We start from the raw sequence: 18,501 nt of genomic DNA, 5'->3' as shown, positions 1-18,501 counted from the left end.
AAATTAAAGCAGAATGTAATATACTCTTCAACTTTCCCCACTGAAATGTTGGGAGAAATTGACAAGCAAGAGAGAGACGCTTTTATACTCTGTACAGAGCCTTGAATTCTCAAGCAACTCTTGTTGCAGGAATATTAATGAGGCACTGATGTACAAATACATTCCACAATGTATTGGCTAGCTCAGTTGGCTGGACAGCAGTGTATACTGAAGCTAATAGCGAGAGTTCAATTCCCTTACCAGCTGAAGTTACGATGAAAGATTTTCCTTTTCAACCTTGACCCCCATCTGAACTATGATAACCCTCAGGTTAACCCCTAGTTGTTTCTCTAATGAGAGAGCAGGCGATGGTGACTTCACTTTTACTCCCATTTTGCACTATGTTACAGGTTCCACGAATCCAAAACCTCCCAACAGCTATGGGAAAAGATCCAATATTGGCCATAAATGACTGACATAAGAACATTGACTTTAGCAACAGGAGAAAGCCAATTGAGTCTTGAGCCTACATTGCAATTCACAAGGACCACAGCTAACCTAGTTGTGACCTTAACTCTATTTTCCCAATAACCCTTCACTCCCTTGTCAATTGCACATCAGTCTCACTCCAACCTGAAAATATTCAGTAACCCCTACAGTCTCTGCAGGCCTCTGGGGTCGTAAATTCTAAAGACCAACATCCCTCTGAGATAGGAAATACCACTCCAGCTCCAGCTTAAACAGAAGACTGTTTATTTTAAAACTGTGCACTGTCAGTTCTGAATTCTCTGATGCTGGTGGAGCATCCTGTCAACAGTTACCCTGTCAAACAGAATCTTAGTTTCAACAAGATCACCACTCATTTTTCTAAACTCCAAAGAACATCAGTCTAACCTGCTCAACTCTCCCTCATAAGGCAAGCCCTTCATCTTAGGAATCAGCTGACAGAAACTCCTCTGTGCGGCTTCTAATGCATGTGTATCCCTAACATTGCATTTTTATATAAATAATGTAAAAAGTATCTAAATTTAGGACGAGGAAGTCCAAACAAGAAATACGTCTAGGTCCTATTTGCATGTTCCACTGCCAATTGGATCTCACTTTGTTCCTTATTCGCGCCCCATCAAATGAATTAATGCATAAATATATTTTATGAAAAGGTTTACATGAATTCCATTAGAGTTCCCAGCTCCTGTAATTCCAAACTCAAGAGGATACCAGAAGAGTCAGCATTGTTAAATGTTTGTGTTTTAACTTCTGGACAAATCCATCTGTCACTAGATGTACTATGAAGGGGAAACCACACGATACAGTGCAAATACATAAAGACCCAGGCAACCTTCCCTCTTGGGTTGTGATATTCCCACAAGAGACAACTAATATTTTTGCCTCACAGGTGCCAGGTGGTGACCACCTCCAACAAAGGAAAATCTAACCGTCCCTCTTGACATTCAAAGATATTAACGTTACTGAATTGCTGATCATCAATATATTACCATTGCTCAGAAACCGAACTGGACTCGAAATATAAATGCAGGGGCTACAAGAGTAGGTCAGAGGCTGGCATTTCTGTGATGAGTAACTCACCTCCTGCACCCCACCCCCAAGGCTAAATCAGGAGCATACTACAACACTTGCCGAGATGAGTATCGTTTTAACAATGCTCAAGAAACGCTCATTAGGTGGTCATCAGGAAGGAGCGGCACTCCGAAAGCTAGTGCTTCCAATTAAACCTGTTGGACTATAACCTGGTGTTGTGTGATTTTTAACTTTGTCCACCCCAGTCCCACACCGGCGTCTTCAACTCAAGAAATTTGATACAGCACATGACAAAGGGGGTTTGTTTGATCTGCATCCTAGCCATCATTTTAAAGATTCACTTCCTCCATACAGTGGCAGCAGTTTGTTCCATCTATAAGCTCCTTCAGTAGTATCTTTGAAATCCATGATCTTAATCATCCAGAAGGAACAAGGGCAGCAGCAGGTACATGGGGATATCACCACCTGGAATGGGCTCTGTAAGACACACATCATCCTGACTTGGAATGATCCTGTCATTTCTTAACTGTCACTGGTTCAAAGCTCTGGAACTCTGTCCCTAATAACACCAGGGGTGTATCCACACAGCACGGACTGCAATGATTAAAGAAGGTGGCTGTTCAAGGGCAAATGGAGGAGGCTGTAAATGCGATCCCACTGGCAAGGTCCATATCCTCCAAACAAATAAAGTAAAACAAGTGCTGTGTGTCTTTATCAATGTAGTCTTCCTTCCCTTCATTGATTTGATTCTCTGATTGAAAAATGTGAGGAGGGGATTGGTTCGCTCAGAAAGCTGGTCTGTGACGTAGAGTGACGCCAACAGCATGGGTTCAATTCCCACACTGGCTGAGGTTACCATGAAGGACTGTCCTTCTCAACCTCTCGCCTCGCCTGAGGCACGGTGACGATCAGGTTAAACTACCACCAGTCGTCTCTCACTCAAGAGAGAACAGCCCTATGGTCTGGTGAGACTGTGGCTGTTTTATTGTTGATTTGAGATTGCCAGGCATTCTTGGAGAGTTCTGTCACATAACTATCTTCTTCAGGAAGATCCAATGCCAGTTGACACGTAGTTGCAGATTTTATTGACAATCTGTTCACCTGTGATGCTGGGAAGTATATTTTAGGAACGGAGGCATCTTTACTTAAAACTGCCTATGAAACTCGTGCATTCCTGAAAAAAACTCAGCTCCCCATTTAATGTTGGTCAGGGAAGAAAATTGCTTTTGATAATTTTAACGTTAGATTTTCTTGGAAGCCAAGCTGTTGCCGTTGCCTGGTTGCAATTGGAAAATGACTCTTCTTTCAGGTGAGTGATGCTGAGACAGTAGCTAAAGTGCACTTGGGACCTCCCCTGTACTGTCCAGAAACATGTTGATGTGAGCTTTATCCTGACAAACTCACAAACCCGTTGTGTAAATTGGATCTCGTGCTCTTCCTATCACAAGGAGAGGTGCAATATTTATTTTAACTAATGCTACTATTAATGTTTCAACATGTTATGACATTTGTCTTGCCCAATCACCTGAAGGAATATAGGAAAACAGGACTTAGGAGAAAGAATAGACCATTCGGCCCTTTGAGCTGCCTTCCCGTTCAATAATATCATGTCTGATCTGATTGTGGCCTCAACTCCATGTTCTTGTCTGTTCCCCATTCTTGACTCCCCTTGTGATTAGCTTCAGTCCAGCTTATGTCCGAAACGTTGATTCTCCTGCTCCTTGGATGCTGCCTGATCTGCTGCAACACATTTTTAAGTTCAGTCTAGTCCCAGTAAAATGAAGGAATTGATAACATGACGAGATACAGGTTAGGAACAGTAGTTGGCTACTAGGCCCTTTGAGACTTATCCAGCATTCAGGATAATCCCGGCTGATCTGGTAGTGATCTCAAATCCACTTTCCTGCCTGTCCCTCATACCTCTCGACTCCCTTGTCAATCAACTGCAATCAATGTGTTTTAAAAGGGTTATGTCATCCAACTGTTCTGCTCTCTGTAACGTCTGGTAAGAGTTGGATACATTGGCTCATTACTCCCGTGAATATCTGATGTACACATTCCTCCTGCCCCTGTTCACCAACGCACCACCAAACGTACCCGGAGAGCCCAGGACATTGGTTCCTCTTCCTGGATGAAGTCCCTAGCCCATCGAGGGGATACAGTCTCAGAACAAGAGGGAAGCTATTCGGAATGAAGATGAGGAGGAGGCTCAAGGTTGCTTGGTAACCGGGTTAGAGGCACGTGACGGGGTTTCTTTTTCACCCCGTTGTTGGTGGGTGTCTGGAATTTGAGGGTCGAGGTAGAAACCTTCAATTCATTTAAACAGCCACTTGGGTTTGCCCCAAACCGCTGCAATCTGCAGGGTGACAGACCAGGAGCTGGAGGGTGACAGACCAGGAGCTGAGGGTGACAGACCAGGAGCTGGAGGGTGACAGACCAGGAGCTGGAGGGTGACAGACCAGGAGCTGGAGGGTGACAGACCAGGAGCTGAGGGTGACAGACCAGGAGCTGAGGGTGACAGACCAGGAGCTGGACAGTGACAGACCAGGAGCTGAGGGTGACAGACCAGGAGCTGGAGAGTGACAGACCAGGAGCTGAGGGTGACAGACCAGGAGCTGGAGAGTGGCATTAGAATGGGTGGCTTGCACAGACAGGATGGTGCTGTGCTATGACTTTTCTGTGGTTGCACGGTGGTGAATCTTTGGACACGTCTCTGCCAATGGGCTGTGGAAGTTCAATCACTGAGTGTATCCAAGACAGATAATGATAGAATTGCAGATCTCTGTTTTTCCCTTTCTCAATTTACAGGATGAGGACATCTCTGGCAAGGCCAGATTAACCATCGCTAATTACCCAGCGGGCAGATAAGAGTTAACCACATTGCTAAGTGGTCTGGAGTCACATGTAGGCCAGACCAGGTAAGGATGGCAGTTTCCTTCCCTAAAGGACATTAGTGAACCAGATGGGTTTTTCCTAACAATCACTAAGATTCTTAATTCTAGATATTTTTTATTGAATTCAAATTCCACCATCTGCCGTGGCAGGATTTGAACCCAGGTCCCCAGAATGTTACCTGGGTCTCTGGATTAACCATTCAGCGAGAACACCACGAGGTCATTGCCTCCCCTTAAGGCAGTAATGATATGGAGGGTTATGGAGATAGCACAGGACTATGGCACTGAGTTAGTGGCTGGCCATGACCTAGAATGGTGGTGCAACCTTTTATTTTGATTAGATTAGGTTCCCTACAGTGTGGAAACAAGCCCTTCAGCCCAGCCAGTCCACACTGACCTTCCGAAGAGTAATCCACCCAGACCCATTTTCCCTCTGAATGATGCACCTAACACTGTGGGAATATAGCATGGCCAATTCACCTGACCTGCACATCTTTGGACTGTGGGAGGAAACCGGAGCACCTGGAGGAAACCCACGCAGACACGGGGAGAATGTGCAAACTCCACACAGACAATCGCCCGAGGCTGGAATCGAACCTGGGTCCCTGGTGCTGTGAGGCAGCAGTGCTAACCACTGAGCCACTGTGCCAGCCTTTGAAGGGTTGAATGGCCTAACTCTTCTCCTGTGTATCAGAGAGCTGTGCATTCAAGTCCTTTCCCAAGACTTAGGCAGAAAGGAAATCTCGGTTGACTTTCGAATACAGCGCTGAGGGAATGCCGCACAGTCACAAATGCTGGTGTCAAACTGAGGCTCCTTCTGTGCAGGGGTGGGGTTGGGTGTAAAGGGTCCCTGGACACTGTCCTAAAGGAGGGCGGAGGAGTTGAAGCCAATAATGTAACTCTTGTCCAACAGATTATCACACAGCTGTTGTGGGAGCGAGCTGTGAATGGATTGGTTGTCACCTCCACGAAATTGCAACAGTCACCACAGCTCACAAAGCGATGCTTCAAGAAATTGCTGAAGAAATTCAGAGGGTCTGGCAGCATCTGTGGAGAGAGAAAGCGGGGGTTAAGGCGTCATGAAGCGAGTGGTTCAGGTTCTAAAATTATTCCAACTCGACAGAGAGGTCTCCAACATCCCCAGTTATTTGTGTTTTTTTTTCGTATGAAGTGTTTCAGAATCATCCTGAGAGGTGCTATGTAAATGCAAGTTTGAACTACAATGTCTTTTATCCATCAGAAGAGCAGTAGACAGGGCTGTAGAGGGCGCTGGTGTAGTATCAAGGAACAAATCTTGGTCTCTGAAGAAGAAAAGGCTTTGATTTAGTTTTAGGGGGAAAAAAAAGCTTGTGTGAGCATTGAGTGGCGTTTCTCGCTGGTAACTCTGTGCACGTTCAGACCACTAGAGTCTCAGTCCCAACTATACAGCCACTGTGCTGACGATGGAGTTCCATCTCCCTGTACTGGACCTACAGAACTAACCACATATCTCCACACTGACAAAGTAGTCTGGGTGAAGAAAGAAGCAAACCGTTATTTACTGGATCCCAGCGAGGATTTTAATTTTTAAAATCACCACCAAAGCAGGTAATACATAATTTAATTCTTACACATTTGTTTTTTTTTGAAAGAATGCTAATTGTCAGGCTTGCATCTAGAACTTTGTAAAATGCAACGGTGCACTTAATGATTTCCACTAATAAATTAGATGTGAATCCTGACCGTTAGTTTCTGACTGTCTTTTACAATCGGACACATCTTTACTTCATCGACAGCAGACACATTTTGTAAAATCGCTTCCAAACATTTAATGCTCTCTGTAAATTTTTAGTCCTCTCACTTTGCTGACTAAATTTATCCTCAACCTTTTCTAGAGTGTAATCAACTGCTTTAAGACAATTGACAATTCCCTTTCTCCAATAGGGAGTGCGGTGTGGAAAGAGCAGTTCAGTAGGAAAGTGATTCTCTATTGTTGGAAGTCTTTAGGGAAGATTTTGTAGGTTTAAAAAGACATAATATCCAACAATAATCGATGGTCGTACTTACAGAACAATTAGTTATCATGCTGTTTTTTTCCCTCTGAATTGCAGACATGGTTAGAAACATCAAAAATATATCTTGTTGTGGACAAGGAACCGAAGTGCGAACAGGGTGTTTGGGCAGAGAATATATTCTTGGGGGTGATGTCTAATACACACATCCTTTTCAATGGGATGTTGGTGGTGATTGCTTCCAGGAAAGATGGCCAACTTTACAAAATTAATTTCTATTTCAGACAAAAAAAAAGAATGCAACACTTTTCCAACTGCACCCTGCCCATCTCTCATCCTTAACAACTTTGCCGACCGATAAGAGACTTTTCACAATCTTGTCTTTTTGTAAGCAAAAGATAATTTCAATGGGTTTGGTGTGGAATTTGCTGGAGTTGACACAATTTTAGAATGTACTGTGCAAAACTCGAATACAAAGCTTTACTGTCTGAGCACAATGTGTGGTTCCCACAATGATGGCACTTAGCTACATTGGGGCTGGGAGTTCAAGATAATTGTGACTCTTCCTGGTGCTGTTTTATAAGTTTTGGAAATATTAACAGCAAGATTGAGAATTCTATATGAACAGCTATTAATACATATTCATTCAGTAACATATGGACTAATGGCAAGAAAGTTCTGCTGTGTACATTTAACACAAAGAATTTATACATTTAAGGTAGGGCCAATTCTATATTCTATACACATGATTAATTTTTGCAAACTTAATGTTCCAAAATAGTTTCATTTTGGAATATCTTGTCAAATCATCACAATCGCATTACCAGATTTTCTCCGGTAGAACAAGCGACTTAATTTAATTTACTTTCCAAAGCGATAGCTAGCCGAAGACTAAAGAGATTCGGGGACTATGGGGAACTGGGAGTATTTGAGCTGCACTGGCAGGGAGCTAGCAAACACACAATGGGCCAAATAGCCTCTTGTGTACTGTAACCATGCTACCATTCTGTAACCCAACCTTTGTGAATTGTTATAAAACAAGGAACTGTGAATGTTGAAGATTTGAAACATAAACAGAAATTGCCAGATAAACTTAGCAGCTTTGGCAGCATCTGTGGAGAGAATGCAGAGTCAGTGTTTCAAATCCGTAAGATATAGGGGCTGAATTAGGCCACTTGGCCCATCGAGTCTCATCTGCTCTTCGGTCATGACTGCTATATCTTTCAACTCCACTCTCATTTCTTCTCTCTGTAACCCTTGATCCAGTCACTAATCAAAAACCTATCTATCTCTGTCTTAAAGACACTCAATGACTTGTCTCCATATCCTTCTACAGCAATGAGTTCCATAGAGTCCATTCACCCTGCTTCTGAACTCTTGTTTTTGTCTTTGTGGAGTATCCCCATAGGGTGGAAGCAAGCCATTCAGCTCATTGAGTCCAAACCAACCTTCCGAAGAGCATCCCACCCAGAACTAGCCCTCTGCCCTATCTTTGTTACGTGCATTACCCATGGTTAATCACCCAGCCTATAGATCCCCAGACACTATAGACAATGTAGCATGGCCAATCCACCTAACCTGCACATCCTTGGATTAGGTTAGGTTAGGTTAGACTTAGGTTAGGTTAGACTTACAGTGTGGAAACAGGCCCTTTGGCCCAACAAGTCCACACCGACCCGCCGAAGCGCAGCCCACCCATTCCCCTACATTTACCCCTTACCTAACACTACGGGCAATTTAGCATGGCCAATTCACCTGACCCTGCACATCTTTGGACTGTGGGAGGAAACCGGAGCACCCGGAGGAAACCTCATGCAGACACGGGGAGAATGTGCAAACTCCACACAGTCAGTCGCCCGAGGTGGGAATTGAACCCGGGTCTCTGGCGCTGTGAGGCAGCAGTGCTAACCACTGTGCCACCGTGCCGCCCACGGTAGTATGCGTGTAAAGTGGCCATTCCTTCATCAATGGGTCAGCATTGTAAGTATTCCTTTATTGGGCAAAGCAGCTGGTTCAACAGAGCAAAAAGATTCCCAGTTGACAAATAGAGATGGAAAAATATGCAAAAGTATATTGATGCATTGATGTGAAGTAATATCCCAGAAATATATTTTAATCACTTGAACTTGCATTGACAAGGCTTTAGTAACCTAATTATACTGAACTTTGAGAAACAGCTGAATCATTGAATTGTAATTTAAACTTGTAACATTTATAATATTGCAAATGTTTCCCCAAATTGATGCTCTACTCCCTACAAGATCTGGGACTAACTTTCCTAACCTTCAATAACAGGCACCATGGTACAGTCATAAGTTCAATTTTTCCAAGAAAAATGTTTTTCATTAAATTGCTTTTAGAACAAAGCAGCTATTAAACGAACAGAATGTGTGCTTTATTTCAGATTAATTGCCAAATAATCTGGCAATGGACAGTTTGTGTATATGCACCACTCTTTATTTGAATCACTGATCTTTCAGAACTCCACACTGCTGACACATGTTAAAATTATTCAGGCGTATGTAACTTCTGAAGTGACTGATGATTCAAACAAATGTTACAAAAATTGTGTTCTGGGCTGATGACTTGCTTATTGATACTGTCGATGGAATATGATCAGGGTTGGAGTAAGGGCATTAAGAGGAGGGTGTGTGCTAAGACAGAGTCAACAAGACTTTTTAAAAAACAAGCACCTTACAGAGATGTGATAAATCTGCTTGGGAAGCTATCCACAGTTCTGATGGAATTTTAATTAGGATTGTTGTGATGCAGAGGATGAGAAATATCTTGGTGAATTATCGTGTGCGATAACATGTCATTATTATTGCCATGTACTTCAAGAATGTGCAAGCACAAGAGGCTGGTTATGTGTTGGGAGTGAATTTGTACAATTCACCAAAGATTACTAGCAAGTGCTTTCTAATCAACGAGGTGGGAGGATATGATTTGGAACTTTATGATGCTTCTGTGTGTATGCCTATGTCCATCTGTAGTCTGTTTCAGTAAAGTGTTTCTGTAGTGTGTGCATGTCATTGGGTCTCGGTGTGTATATGAAATGTGCATATCTCTGTGTGTGTGCCAGTTGTGCATGTTTGCAGTGTGCTTCTGTGCTTATTTATATGTAAATGTTTGTGTGTGTATTTCTATGTGTGCGCGTGTGGTTTGTATATGTTGACGTATGTATAAGTGCATGTGTTTATACACTTGTGTCCCTACCTGCGTGCCTGTGTGTGTCAGTGTATGTCCACAGTTTGTGTCTATGCATGTGTATGTCTGTGTGTGTGCATGTGTGTCTGTGGGCTTGTGTCTATGTGCGTGTCTGTGTGCGTGTATGTCTGTGTATGTAGTGCGTGTGTGTCATTAATTTTGTGATACTGAAATAGAATTGTGCCAAGTAAACTACAAAATATGTTTGTTTGGTTTCAACCTTTTCCATTTAGTTTGTCAGAAGAGATAGCATAGAAATTTGTAAATATATATCCATAGTTTAATTTTGGTAGTGCAAAGCTTTTTCCTGTTCCTTTCTTAAGATAGGGTTTGGGTCACCTAGCTGACTGTGGTAACGCTTAACCTGCTGAAAGTAGCAACATTTTTCAAATGTTAGAAAATAAATCAGTGGGGCAGATTGAACAGTAAAGAGGGCATGTCCTATCCATTCAACCTTTTCCTGCCCATTCTTCAGTTCAACCTTGTTTTATGTCACTCCTTGATGGAAGTGCAAAGTGGTGATAGGAGGCTGAGGGCAAGGGAACATCCTGGACTTCATGTACCCACACGTACCCCATTGAACATTGCAGCTTGAGGATTGAAAAAGACAATGAAGAAGAACACGAGGAAGAAGGTGAGTTAAGAGTTAAATCAGGTGTGCAAAGAGAAATTCAGAGAGGGAGAGAAAATTGGAATCTGGGGAAAATGAAAAAGTCAAACAGGAAAATAAGAAAAAAGGTAAAGAAAATTAAAAGTTGACATCTTTAAAACCGTGAAAACAATTTGTGACAGGGAAGAGAATGAGATTTAGCAGGTTGATTGGCACGATATTGAAAGCTATTATGTTGTTTAAAAGGCACCTTTGCTGCTGAGTTCCAACCTTAAATTGTGTATGGAAAGTTACTGTGAACAATAATGGGAAGGCTGAACACATGATGCTTGTCTGAAACAAATGGTGAACAGACAGAAGTCAATCGGCATGTTATGGGAATTTGTAAATCACTGCCCTCCTTTCAGTTTCCTGGATCTGGTGGTGGATTCACGGTGAATAAATGTATGCTGTCAATGTCCCATTCCTTTTGTAGCAAGAGTTGGCTGAAGTGTTTGGATTTCAATGGTCTTTGCCTATTTTTTGGTTCAAACGTTAAACATATTTAGCTGCGAGTTTCCAGTCAGCTAGTCTGGATTCAGCATTCTTCTTTATGTGAGTAAGCTTCCAGGGGACAATAGGGCTACTCTCTCATTAGAGAGAGAGAGAGAGAGAGAGAGAGATGACTGGTGATGGTTTAACCATGGGAGTCACCACGCCTTAGGCAAGGGAGAGATTGACAAGGAGGAGACCTTCACAGTACCTTCAGCCAGTGCACTTCCTTGACAAATGCATAGATCGTTAACCCCTTTCCAGGGATGTTGTCACCGGGCACAACAATTTCCCTCAGGTTCCTCCTGATGGCTGAAGCTTGATTCAATCAAGTCTACTCAGCCAAGAGCTGACAGGGCTTTCCATGCAACTACTGGCAACTCCATGCCCTAGTGTAACAACCGCCAGGAATGCCACATTAACATCCTGTGACATTAACATGCAACATTTCCAATTCTGTCCGCTCCATGTTGGGACTTGTTTGGATTCTTGGCCGTAAATGGAGTTAGGAGGAGAAGTAAAGGAAATTTTTATCCATTCAGCAGGGAGCAGGAAGGAATTAACAAGACAACAAAAATAATGGGGACAGCTGGATCTCTGCAGTGTAGCTTTGCTAATAACAAGACAGGGCTAAAGAGTGTGGGTGTAACTATAAACAGCACTTGTTACTGCACACTGTGAAAATTTCAGTCGTCTTTCTGGCAAGTGGTAAGGGGCTGTATTCTATAGGTGCATGGAATCTACTAATACCCCATTGTGCTTAAGCAGCTGAATATATATCAGCATTTTGGAAACTTCAGTACAGTTCTCATTGTCATAGACAGAATTTTAAACTATTTAGCTATCAGATTTCTATCACACCCTGATTGTCTTGTCACATAACAATCGATTAAATTATAAAGTAAAATGATTGGGAATGATTACAAAGCTATAATTCACTTGAATTCATCTGCTCACTATCATCAGCTGAACTGAATTACTCCATTGTAGCTCACTACTGGTCACTTATTCCATAATGTACAGATACTACACTGCTCCTTTGTCAGGTGAAGTCTTCCTGTGATGAAGGAGCGGCGCTTGGAAAGCTTGTGATTTCAAAGAAACCTGTTGGACTATAACCTGGTGTCGTGTGACTTCTGACTGTCCACCCCAGTCAAACACTAGCATCTCCACATCTTTTAAAATGTAGAGAGAGCCTCTGTTCGGAGTGACCTGTAAAGTCTTTGACACAAATAACAGTGAATAGTGTGCCAAGTTTGTGCAACACTTACGGTTTTATATCAGGTCCTCGACACTCTCAGTGCTTTGCCTTTATGTTGTGCTAAACTCTTCCTCTGGTGTGGCGCTAGTGTGGACTGAGGTATAATGTGGCAGCGAATAGTGCTTCATGTCATGTGTGTGAAAAGGTGCAGCAATTTAAAGTGAGGGGCAGCTGCAACAAATAATTACCCAGCCTCTGCCAGTTCCAAATGCCTTGCTTTTCTCTTCCCAGGTAACCCTTTAGCCATTTACTGCACAAAAGCATTTGAAACTGAAGATTGCAGCCTCAAGTCTAACCAAAAACATTACTAGATGCCTACTGCAGCAAAAGACGACCCAGTAAAATTATGAACAGAAATATTGCTTCTTCGCTGAATCAATCACATTTTGGAGATTCATAATGAAGTGGCCCCAAACACAGGGAAATGGGGCTAGTTTAATTGTGAAAACTGGGCTGCATGGGGAAGTTGGGCTGAAGGGCCTGTTTCCATGCTGTATGCCTGTACAGGTTCAGGAAACAACGGCAGGAGAAGTTTTCTTTTCTGCATTATTTCTAAGCAGCAGATCAACTTTTGCCTGGTTGTCCAGGAACCAAATGTCCACCTTACCTCAGTGACTCACAGTGTTGATAGATTTCCCAGTCACTTGACAGATGAGTATTCAGCAAGGAAACTGGTTGTTCATGATCTACACGTTGTCATTTCAAATGTGACACTAAATCAACTCTCCATCTGCAGATCTGATTGCAGCTATTCCACAGGAAGTCTTCGGTTAGTAGGCGGAGATGCAGGCTGCGCTGCTGGTCTTTTACAGAAGTGGTTGTTCTCCTGAAATGTTGAGAGTGCTTGTGGACAGAGCCTTTTCCATTCTGATCTGTCCAGGGTTGTATTTCCCCCGCTATAATGGGGTTGAATTCACAGGATGTGAGATCAGCTGTTAGATTGTACTTGATTGGGACATTCTGTGATGTGGGCTTCCATGCTCGGTGGACTCTGGAATATCACAGGTAGGTGAAAATCCTACATGTGAACCACATGGACAACCCAATGAAGTTGAGAGCTGATAAGCAAGCTCTTGATCCCAAGTTTACCTTAAATCTGAGATAGGTAAAGCCTTGTTCAGCAAAGATATTAAGGGATATAGGTGAAAGGCAAGTACATGGAGTTAGGCCACAGATCACCCATGATCTTTTTGAATGATGGATGGGCTGAATGGGCTGAATGGCCTGCTCCTGATCCCATGTTACTGCACCCCTAAGTAGGTGGGGAATTGTATTGTAAAAGACGATTAGTGCTTGAAACGGTTAACTGAGGTTATGAGATAAGCTCCACCAATCATTAGAGAAAGGACTGTTAAGTCTTTCAGTTGTGTAACCAGACTGTTTGATGGCAGGAGTATAAATGTACTCTTAGGTCTAGCCTGATGTCTTGCACAATGTCATTGGGTCACAGTGCGGGATCTCCCTCCTTAGGGGCATTGTGGGTCTACCTACAGCACATGGACTGTAGTGATTCAAGAAGGCAGCTCACCATCACCTTCTCAAGGGCAATTATGGACGTGCAATAAGTGTTGGCCCAGCCAGTGACGCCCACATTCTGAGAGTGAATTAAAAACAAGTTTATCACAGCTACCACAAAGTGGTGTGAGAACAACTGCCTTTTATCTTTATTCTGAGACAAGCTCCATGCTCTCTCCAAATAACCTGCCAAACGCCGAGTTTGCGATGGGTAATTTTCACCGTGGGATGTATTAAAGTTGAGCTTCCTGATGGCCCAGTTGGATTTCTGGGAAGGTGCTAACAATAGCAGCTCAGAGCAGTAGTGGGCATGACCCCTGGTCTATGTTGGGCTTTAAGCTTGGACAGCAAAGGAAAGAGACGTGCATTTATATAGCACTTTTCATAACCACTGGATGTCTCAAATCATTTTGCAGCCAATTATTTACTGTGGAAGTGCAGTCACTTGTTCTAGTGCAAGAAAGCTGACAGCAAAATTTTGCAAAGTGAACTCTGACAACCAACATAGAGTCATAGAGTCATACAGCACAGAAACTGATTGTCCAGCCAGTCCGTGCTGACCATAATCCCAAACTAAACTTGTCTCATTGCCATGCACTTGGCCCATATCCCTCCAAGTCTTTCCTATTCATGTACTTATCTGACTGTTGTAATTGTACCTGTATCCATCACTTTCTCTGGGTGTTCATTCCACACACAAATCACTCACTGTGAAACCTTTTTAAAGTCTTTCACCTCTCACCTTAAAAATATTGTCCCTAGCGTTGAAATCCCCAACCCTAGGGGAAAGACACCTATCATTCCCCTTATCTATACCTCACATGATTTTATAAACCTCAACCGCCTACACTCAAGTGTACAAAGTCCCAGCCTATCCTGCCTCTCCTTATAACTCAAACCCTCCATTCCCAACAACATCCTCACAAATCTTCTCTGAATCCTTTCCAATTTAATCATATCCATCTTATCACAGGGCGACCAGAACTGCTCCATAGTACTCCCCATCAATGTCTTGTACAAGCTCAACATAGCATTACAACCCCTGTGTTCAAAAGTCTGATCAATAAAGATGATAATGGGCAGATAACCTCTTTTTTAATGTGATACTTTTTTGAGGGATTGTAATAGACTTGGGATGATACCACCATCACCTTCAAATTAGTGCCACGTGATTTGTTTGCCCGCATCTTAGAGGGTGGAGTGGGACTTTGGTTTAATTGCCATCTGAAAGTTGGTTTCAGTGTCTCTAAGCTAGAAAAGGGAAACCTGGCCAAACTCCTCACTTTGCAAGTTAAAGATTGAGGACGGATGGAAGTGTAAGTTGAGAGCAGAGTACATGCATAAAGAAATAACAAAAGGGATGTCTGATGATCAAATTTTAGCCAAAATGCAAGATTATGTATTGTCAGATCATTTTGTTTCAGAAAGAAGGAGGTGGGGGGGTGGAGAAATGTGATTTAGTTGCATAAAATTGAGGGGTGACCTGGATAGAGTGGATAGGAAGGACTCATTTCTATAGCAGAAAAGTCAATAGCCCCAGACTCCTTTCGTGGGGCTGGAGTTTTTATTTTCAGGCAGTAGATGGTGAGGATCTGAAGCTTCCTTCCTGAAAGGATGGCAGAGACAGAAATACTCATCACAGTCAAACAACAATTGGATATGTACTTAAAGTGCTTTTGCTACAAAGGCTTGGAAAGTGGGATTTGTCTCACACACACGCACACGCACACACACACATGCACACACTCGCATGCATGCACACACACACACAAGCACACACGCACATGCACACGCACACACGCACATGCACACATATGTGCGCACACACACATATATGTGCGTACACACACACATGCACACACCCGCATGCACGCACACACACATAAGCACACATGCACACACAAGCACGCACACACACGCGCACACGCACACACACACACACAGACACGCACAATTTTGGCAGGGGAAGGATCAGGACATGAAAATATTTGAGGACCCTGGGTCTATACCCGATGGACTTGAGAAGGATGAGAATGGATCTGACTGAAATGTACAGAATATTGAATGGATGTAGGTTTGTTCGCTGAGCTGGAAGGTTCATTTCCAGATGTTTCATCACCCTACAAGGTAATATCTTCAGTGGGCCTCCAGGAATAGAAAGCAGGAATCACATACAGTGCTTCGCCTGGAGGCCCACTGAAAATGTTACCTCTAATAGGGTGAGGAAATGTCAGGAAATGAACCTTCCAGTTCAGTGAGCAAACCTACATCCAGAACCTCAACCTGAGGTACAAATCTTCTCAAAACTCACTAAGAATACTGAATATCCTGGACATAGTGGATGTTGGGAAGATGCTTCCATTGGCAGGAGAGACAAGGATCTGGGGGCATAGCTCTTGTATAGTAAGGGAAAGACTCTTTAGGATGGAGATAAGGAGAAACTTTAACCAGAGGTTTGTGAATCTGTGGAATTCATTGCCACAGAAGACTGTGGGGGCCAGGTCATTGAGATAGATAAGTACTTGATTACCAAGGGGATCAAAGGTTACAGGGAGGAAGTGGGAAGATGGGGTTGAAAAACCTATTAGCCACGAACGAATGGCTGAGCAGACTCGATGGGTTGAATGGTCTAGTTTCTGCTCCTATGTCTTATGGTCTTATAAAAACCTGCAGAGAAAGGACAAAGAAATGTAGCATCTGTTGAGGCTGAATCCTTCATGCCTATTCAGAATATTTTCAAGGTGAGTAGTTGCTTTTCTGTTGGAGAAGAACGTCATTGGAGCTAATGTTTACTCAATCTTGGATATATTTGCAGAGTATAACATTATAAGCAGGCACCTTCTAATGCAACTACACCATGGGCTGTATAATTGTCACTTTATAAATATTTTCAATGAATCTGCTCAAACATCCTGCTGAGACACCCTGCAATGACATCCAGCTGCAGCTGGTGGGACTTAAACCTGAACCTTCTGGTCCAAAGAAAGGGACAATACCACTACTGTGCCTCTTTATGTTCTTTTCTGATCCTGATTTCTACTGCCCCCTGCTTCAGGTGTAAACCTTGCTCTGTATCCTTGAGCAGCCTGGACGTTGGACTGGAGCCAGTCTTGGTCGATGGTTACCCCATGCTGAGCTTCTCATCATGGGCAGGTGGCAGAATGATGAGGGGGGTCACCTTGCCCATCAGCTGGAGGATTAGGTACCCAAGGGCTACCAGCCTGAAACCCAGCAGCAGCAGCAACGACTGAGTGTGGCTGAAGGGGAAGCTGAGCACTGGCTGTGGATAGGTGGCTCATGGATTTGGCACACCCTCCCCCTCTGGGCCAGCCCTCCTGCTTTTGTTGGGACCATCAAAATTCTTCACCAACCTACAACCAGCTTAAGTGTTTCTTTTTAATAATTACTTATTAATCAAACTGTTAAGATACACCTCCAAGGGCAGGTGAGACTTGAACCTGTAACTTCTGGGCCAGAGGTAAGGACACTATCACTGTGCAACAGGAACCCTTATTGTTGCTTTGTGTAGATGTTTTCTGATCAACCCGCTCAGACATGTTGTGACCCACCTCTGGGGGAGGTGGGATTTAAACTCTGCCTCCTGGCTTAGAGATGGGGACACCAGCAAGGAACCCTTAATATAAATTCAATTCCCTACAGTGTGGAAACAGGCCCTTTGGCCCAACCAGTCCACACCAACCCTCCCAAGAGTAACCCACCGAGACCCCTCTGACTACCACACGAAACGCTATGGGCAATTTACCATAGCCAATTCACCTGGCCTGTACATCTTTGGACTGTGGGAGGAAATTGGAGCACCCGGGGGAAGTCCACACAGACACTGGGAGAATGTGCAAACTCCACACAGACAGTCGCCCGAGGCTGGAATTGAACCTGGGACCCTGGTGCTATGAGGCAGCAGCGCTAATCACTGAGCCACCATGCTGCCCCAGATGTGCAGGTGGAGCTCCAATCAATGTCCTCTATTTGCATACAATTAAACACAATCAATGTACATTGAGCTTTATTAGGTAATGTTGTAGAAAAGGTTATTAGACTAGATAGGTGGTTATATTTCTTTAGTACAGGCTCGATGGGCTGAAGGGCCATTCTGTGTACTGCAGATCTCTCTGAGTCTGAATCTCTGATGCTAAAAGGAACTGTATTAGTTAAAAGAATGGAGAAAGAAACTGCCAATGGTATAACTTTTGTTGTGATCCTTTTTTGTTGAATGAATAAACATATTAAAAGTTAGATCAGTGAATCAATCACCTCTTAGAGATGTCTGGGCCCTCATTAGAGAAGGGAATGCACTTGAATTGGATTTATTGAGCCGAGCAACTTTTGTTTTTCGAGATTAGATTCCCTACAGTATGGAAACAGGCCCTTTGGCCCAATAAGTCCACATCAATCCTCCAAAGAGTAGCCCACCCAGACCCATTCCCTGACCCTATATTTACCCCTGACTAATGCACCCAACATTATGGGTGATTTATCGTGGCCAATTCACCTGGCCAGCACATGTTTGGACTGTGGGAGGAAACCGGAGCACCCGGAGGAAACCCACGCAGACACAGGGAGAATATACAAACTCCACACAGAGAGTCACCCAATGCAGGAATTGAACCCAGCTCCCTGGTGCTGTGAGGCAGCAGTGCTAACCACTGAACCATCATGTTGCCCGTTCTGTGTCTAGTTATTTGAAAAACATTCTTTAAGTTTTTATCCTTTTCCCTCAAAGGAAACTGCAGTTTATCCCAACGTTTTCCTTGACCTGAAACCCTGCTTTTTTTTCTCCCCAAATGATTGAGGATTTTGACAACTTCGGAGTTCGATTGGGGGAACGGGTGTGTGTGGGGGGGGGGGGGGGGGGGTGGGGTGGGGGGGGTGTAGAGGGGTTGGGGGGGGGAGAAGGGAATGGTTTGTGGGGTTGGGGGTGGGTGTGGAGAAGGAGTGGTGCAGAACAGAGTACTG

General features: G+C 43.6%; 1 protein-coding gene across 2 annotated transcripts in view; it reads left to right on the top strand.

The window, feature by feature from the left end:
- Positions 1–5,757: 5,757 nt before the first annotated feature.
- Positions 5,758–18,501, top strand: part of cpne4b (copine IVb) — a 374,751-nt gene continuing 362,007 nt past the window's right edge. Inside the window, exon 1 of one of the 2 annotated variants that reach the window (XM_072560364.1) lies at positions 5,758–5,999. The gene's annotated coding sequence lies outside the window, so the exon portion shown is untranslated. Of the gene's footprint in view, positions 6,000–10,199; positions 10,245–18,501 lie in introns of those variants that run through there. The other variant, XM_072560365.1, reaches the window with a different exon arrangement.

This window comes from Chiloscyllium punctatum, chromosome 41 (assembly GCF_047496795.1).
Source record: "Chiloscyllium punctatum isolate Juve2018m chromosome 41, sChiPun1.3, whole genome shotgun sequence".
Classification (NCBI taxonomy): domain Eukaryota; kingdom Metazoa; phylum Chordata; class Chondrichthyes; order Orectolobiformes; family Hemiscylliidae; genus Chiloscyllium; species Chiloscyllium punctatum.
This window is presented reverse-complemented; position numbering and strand designations above follow the sequence as displayed.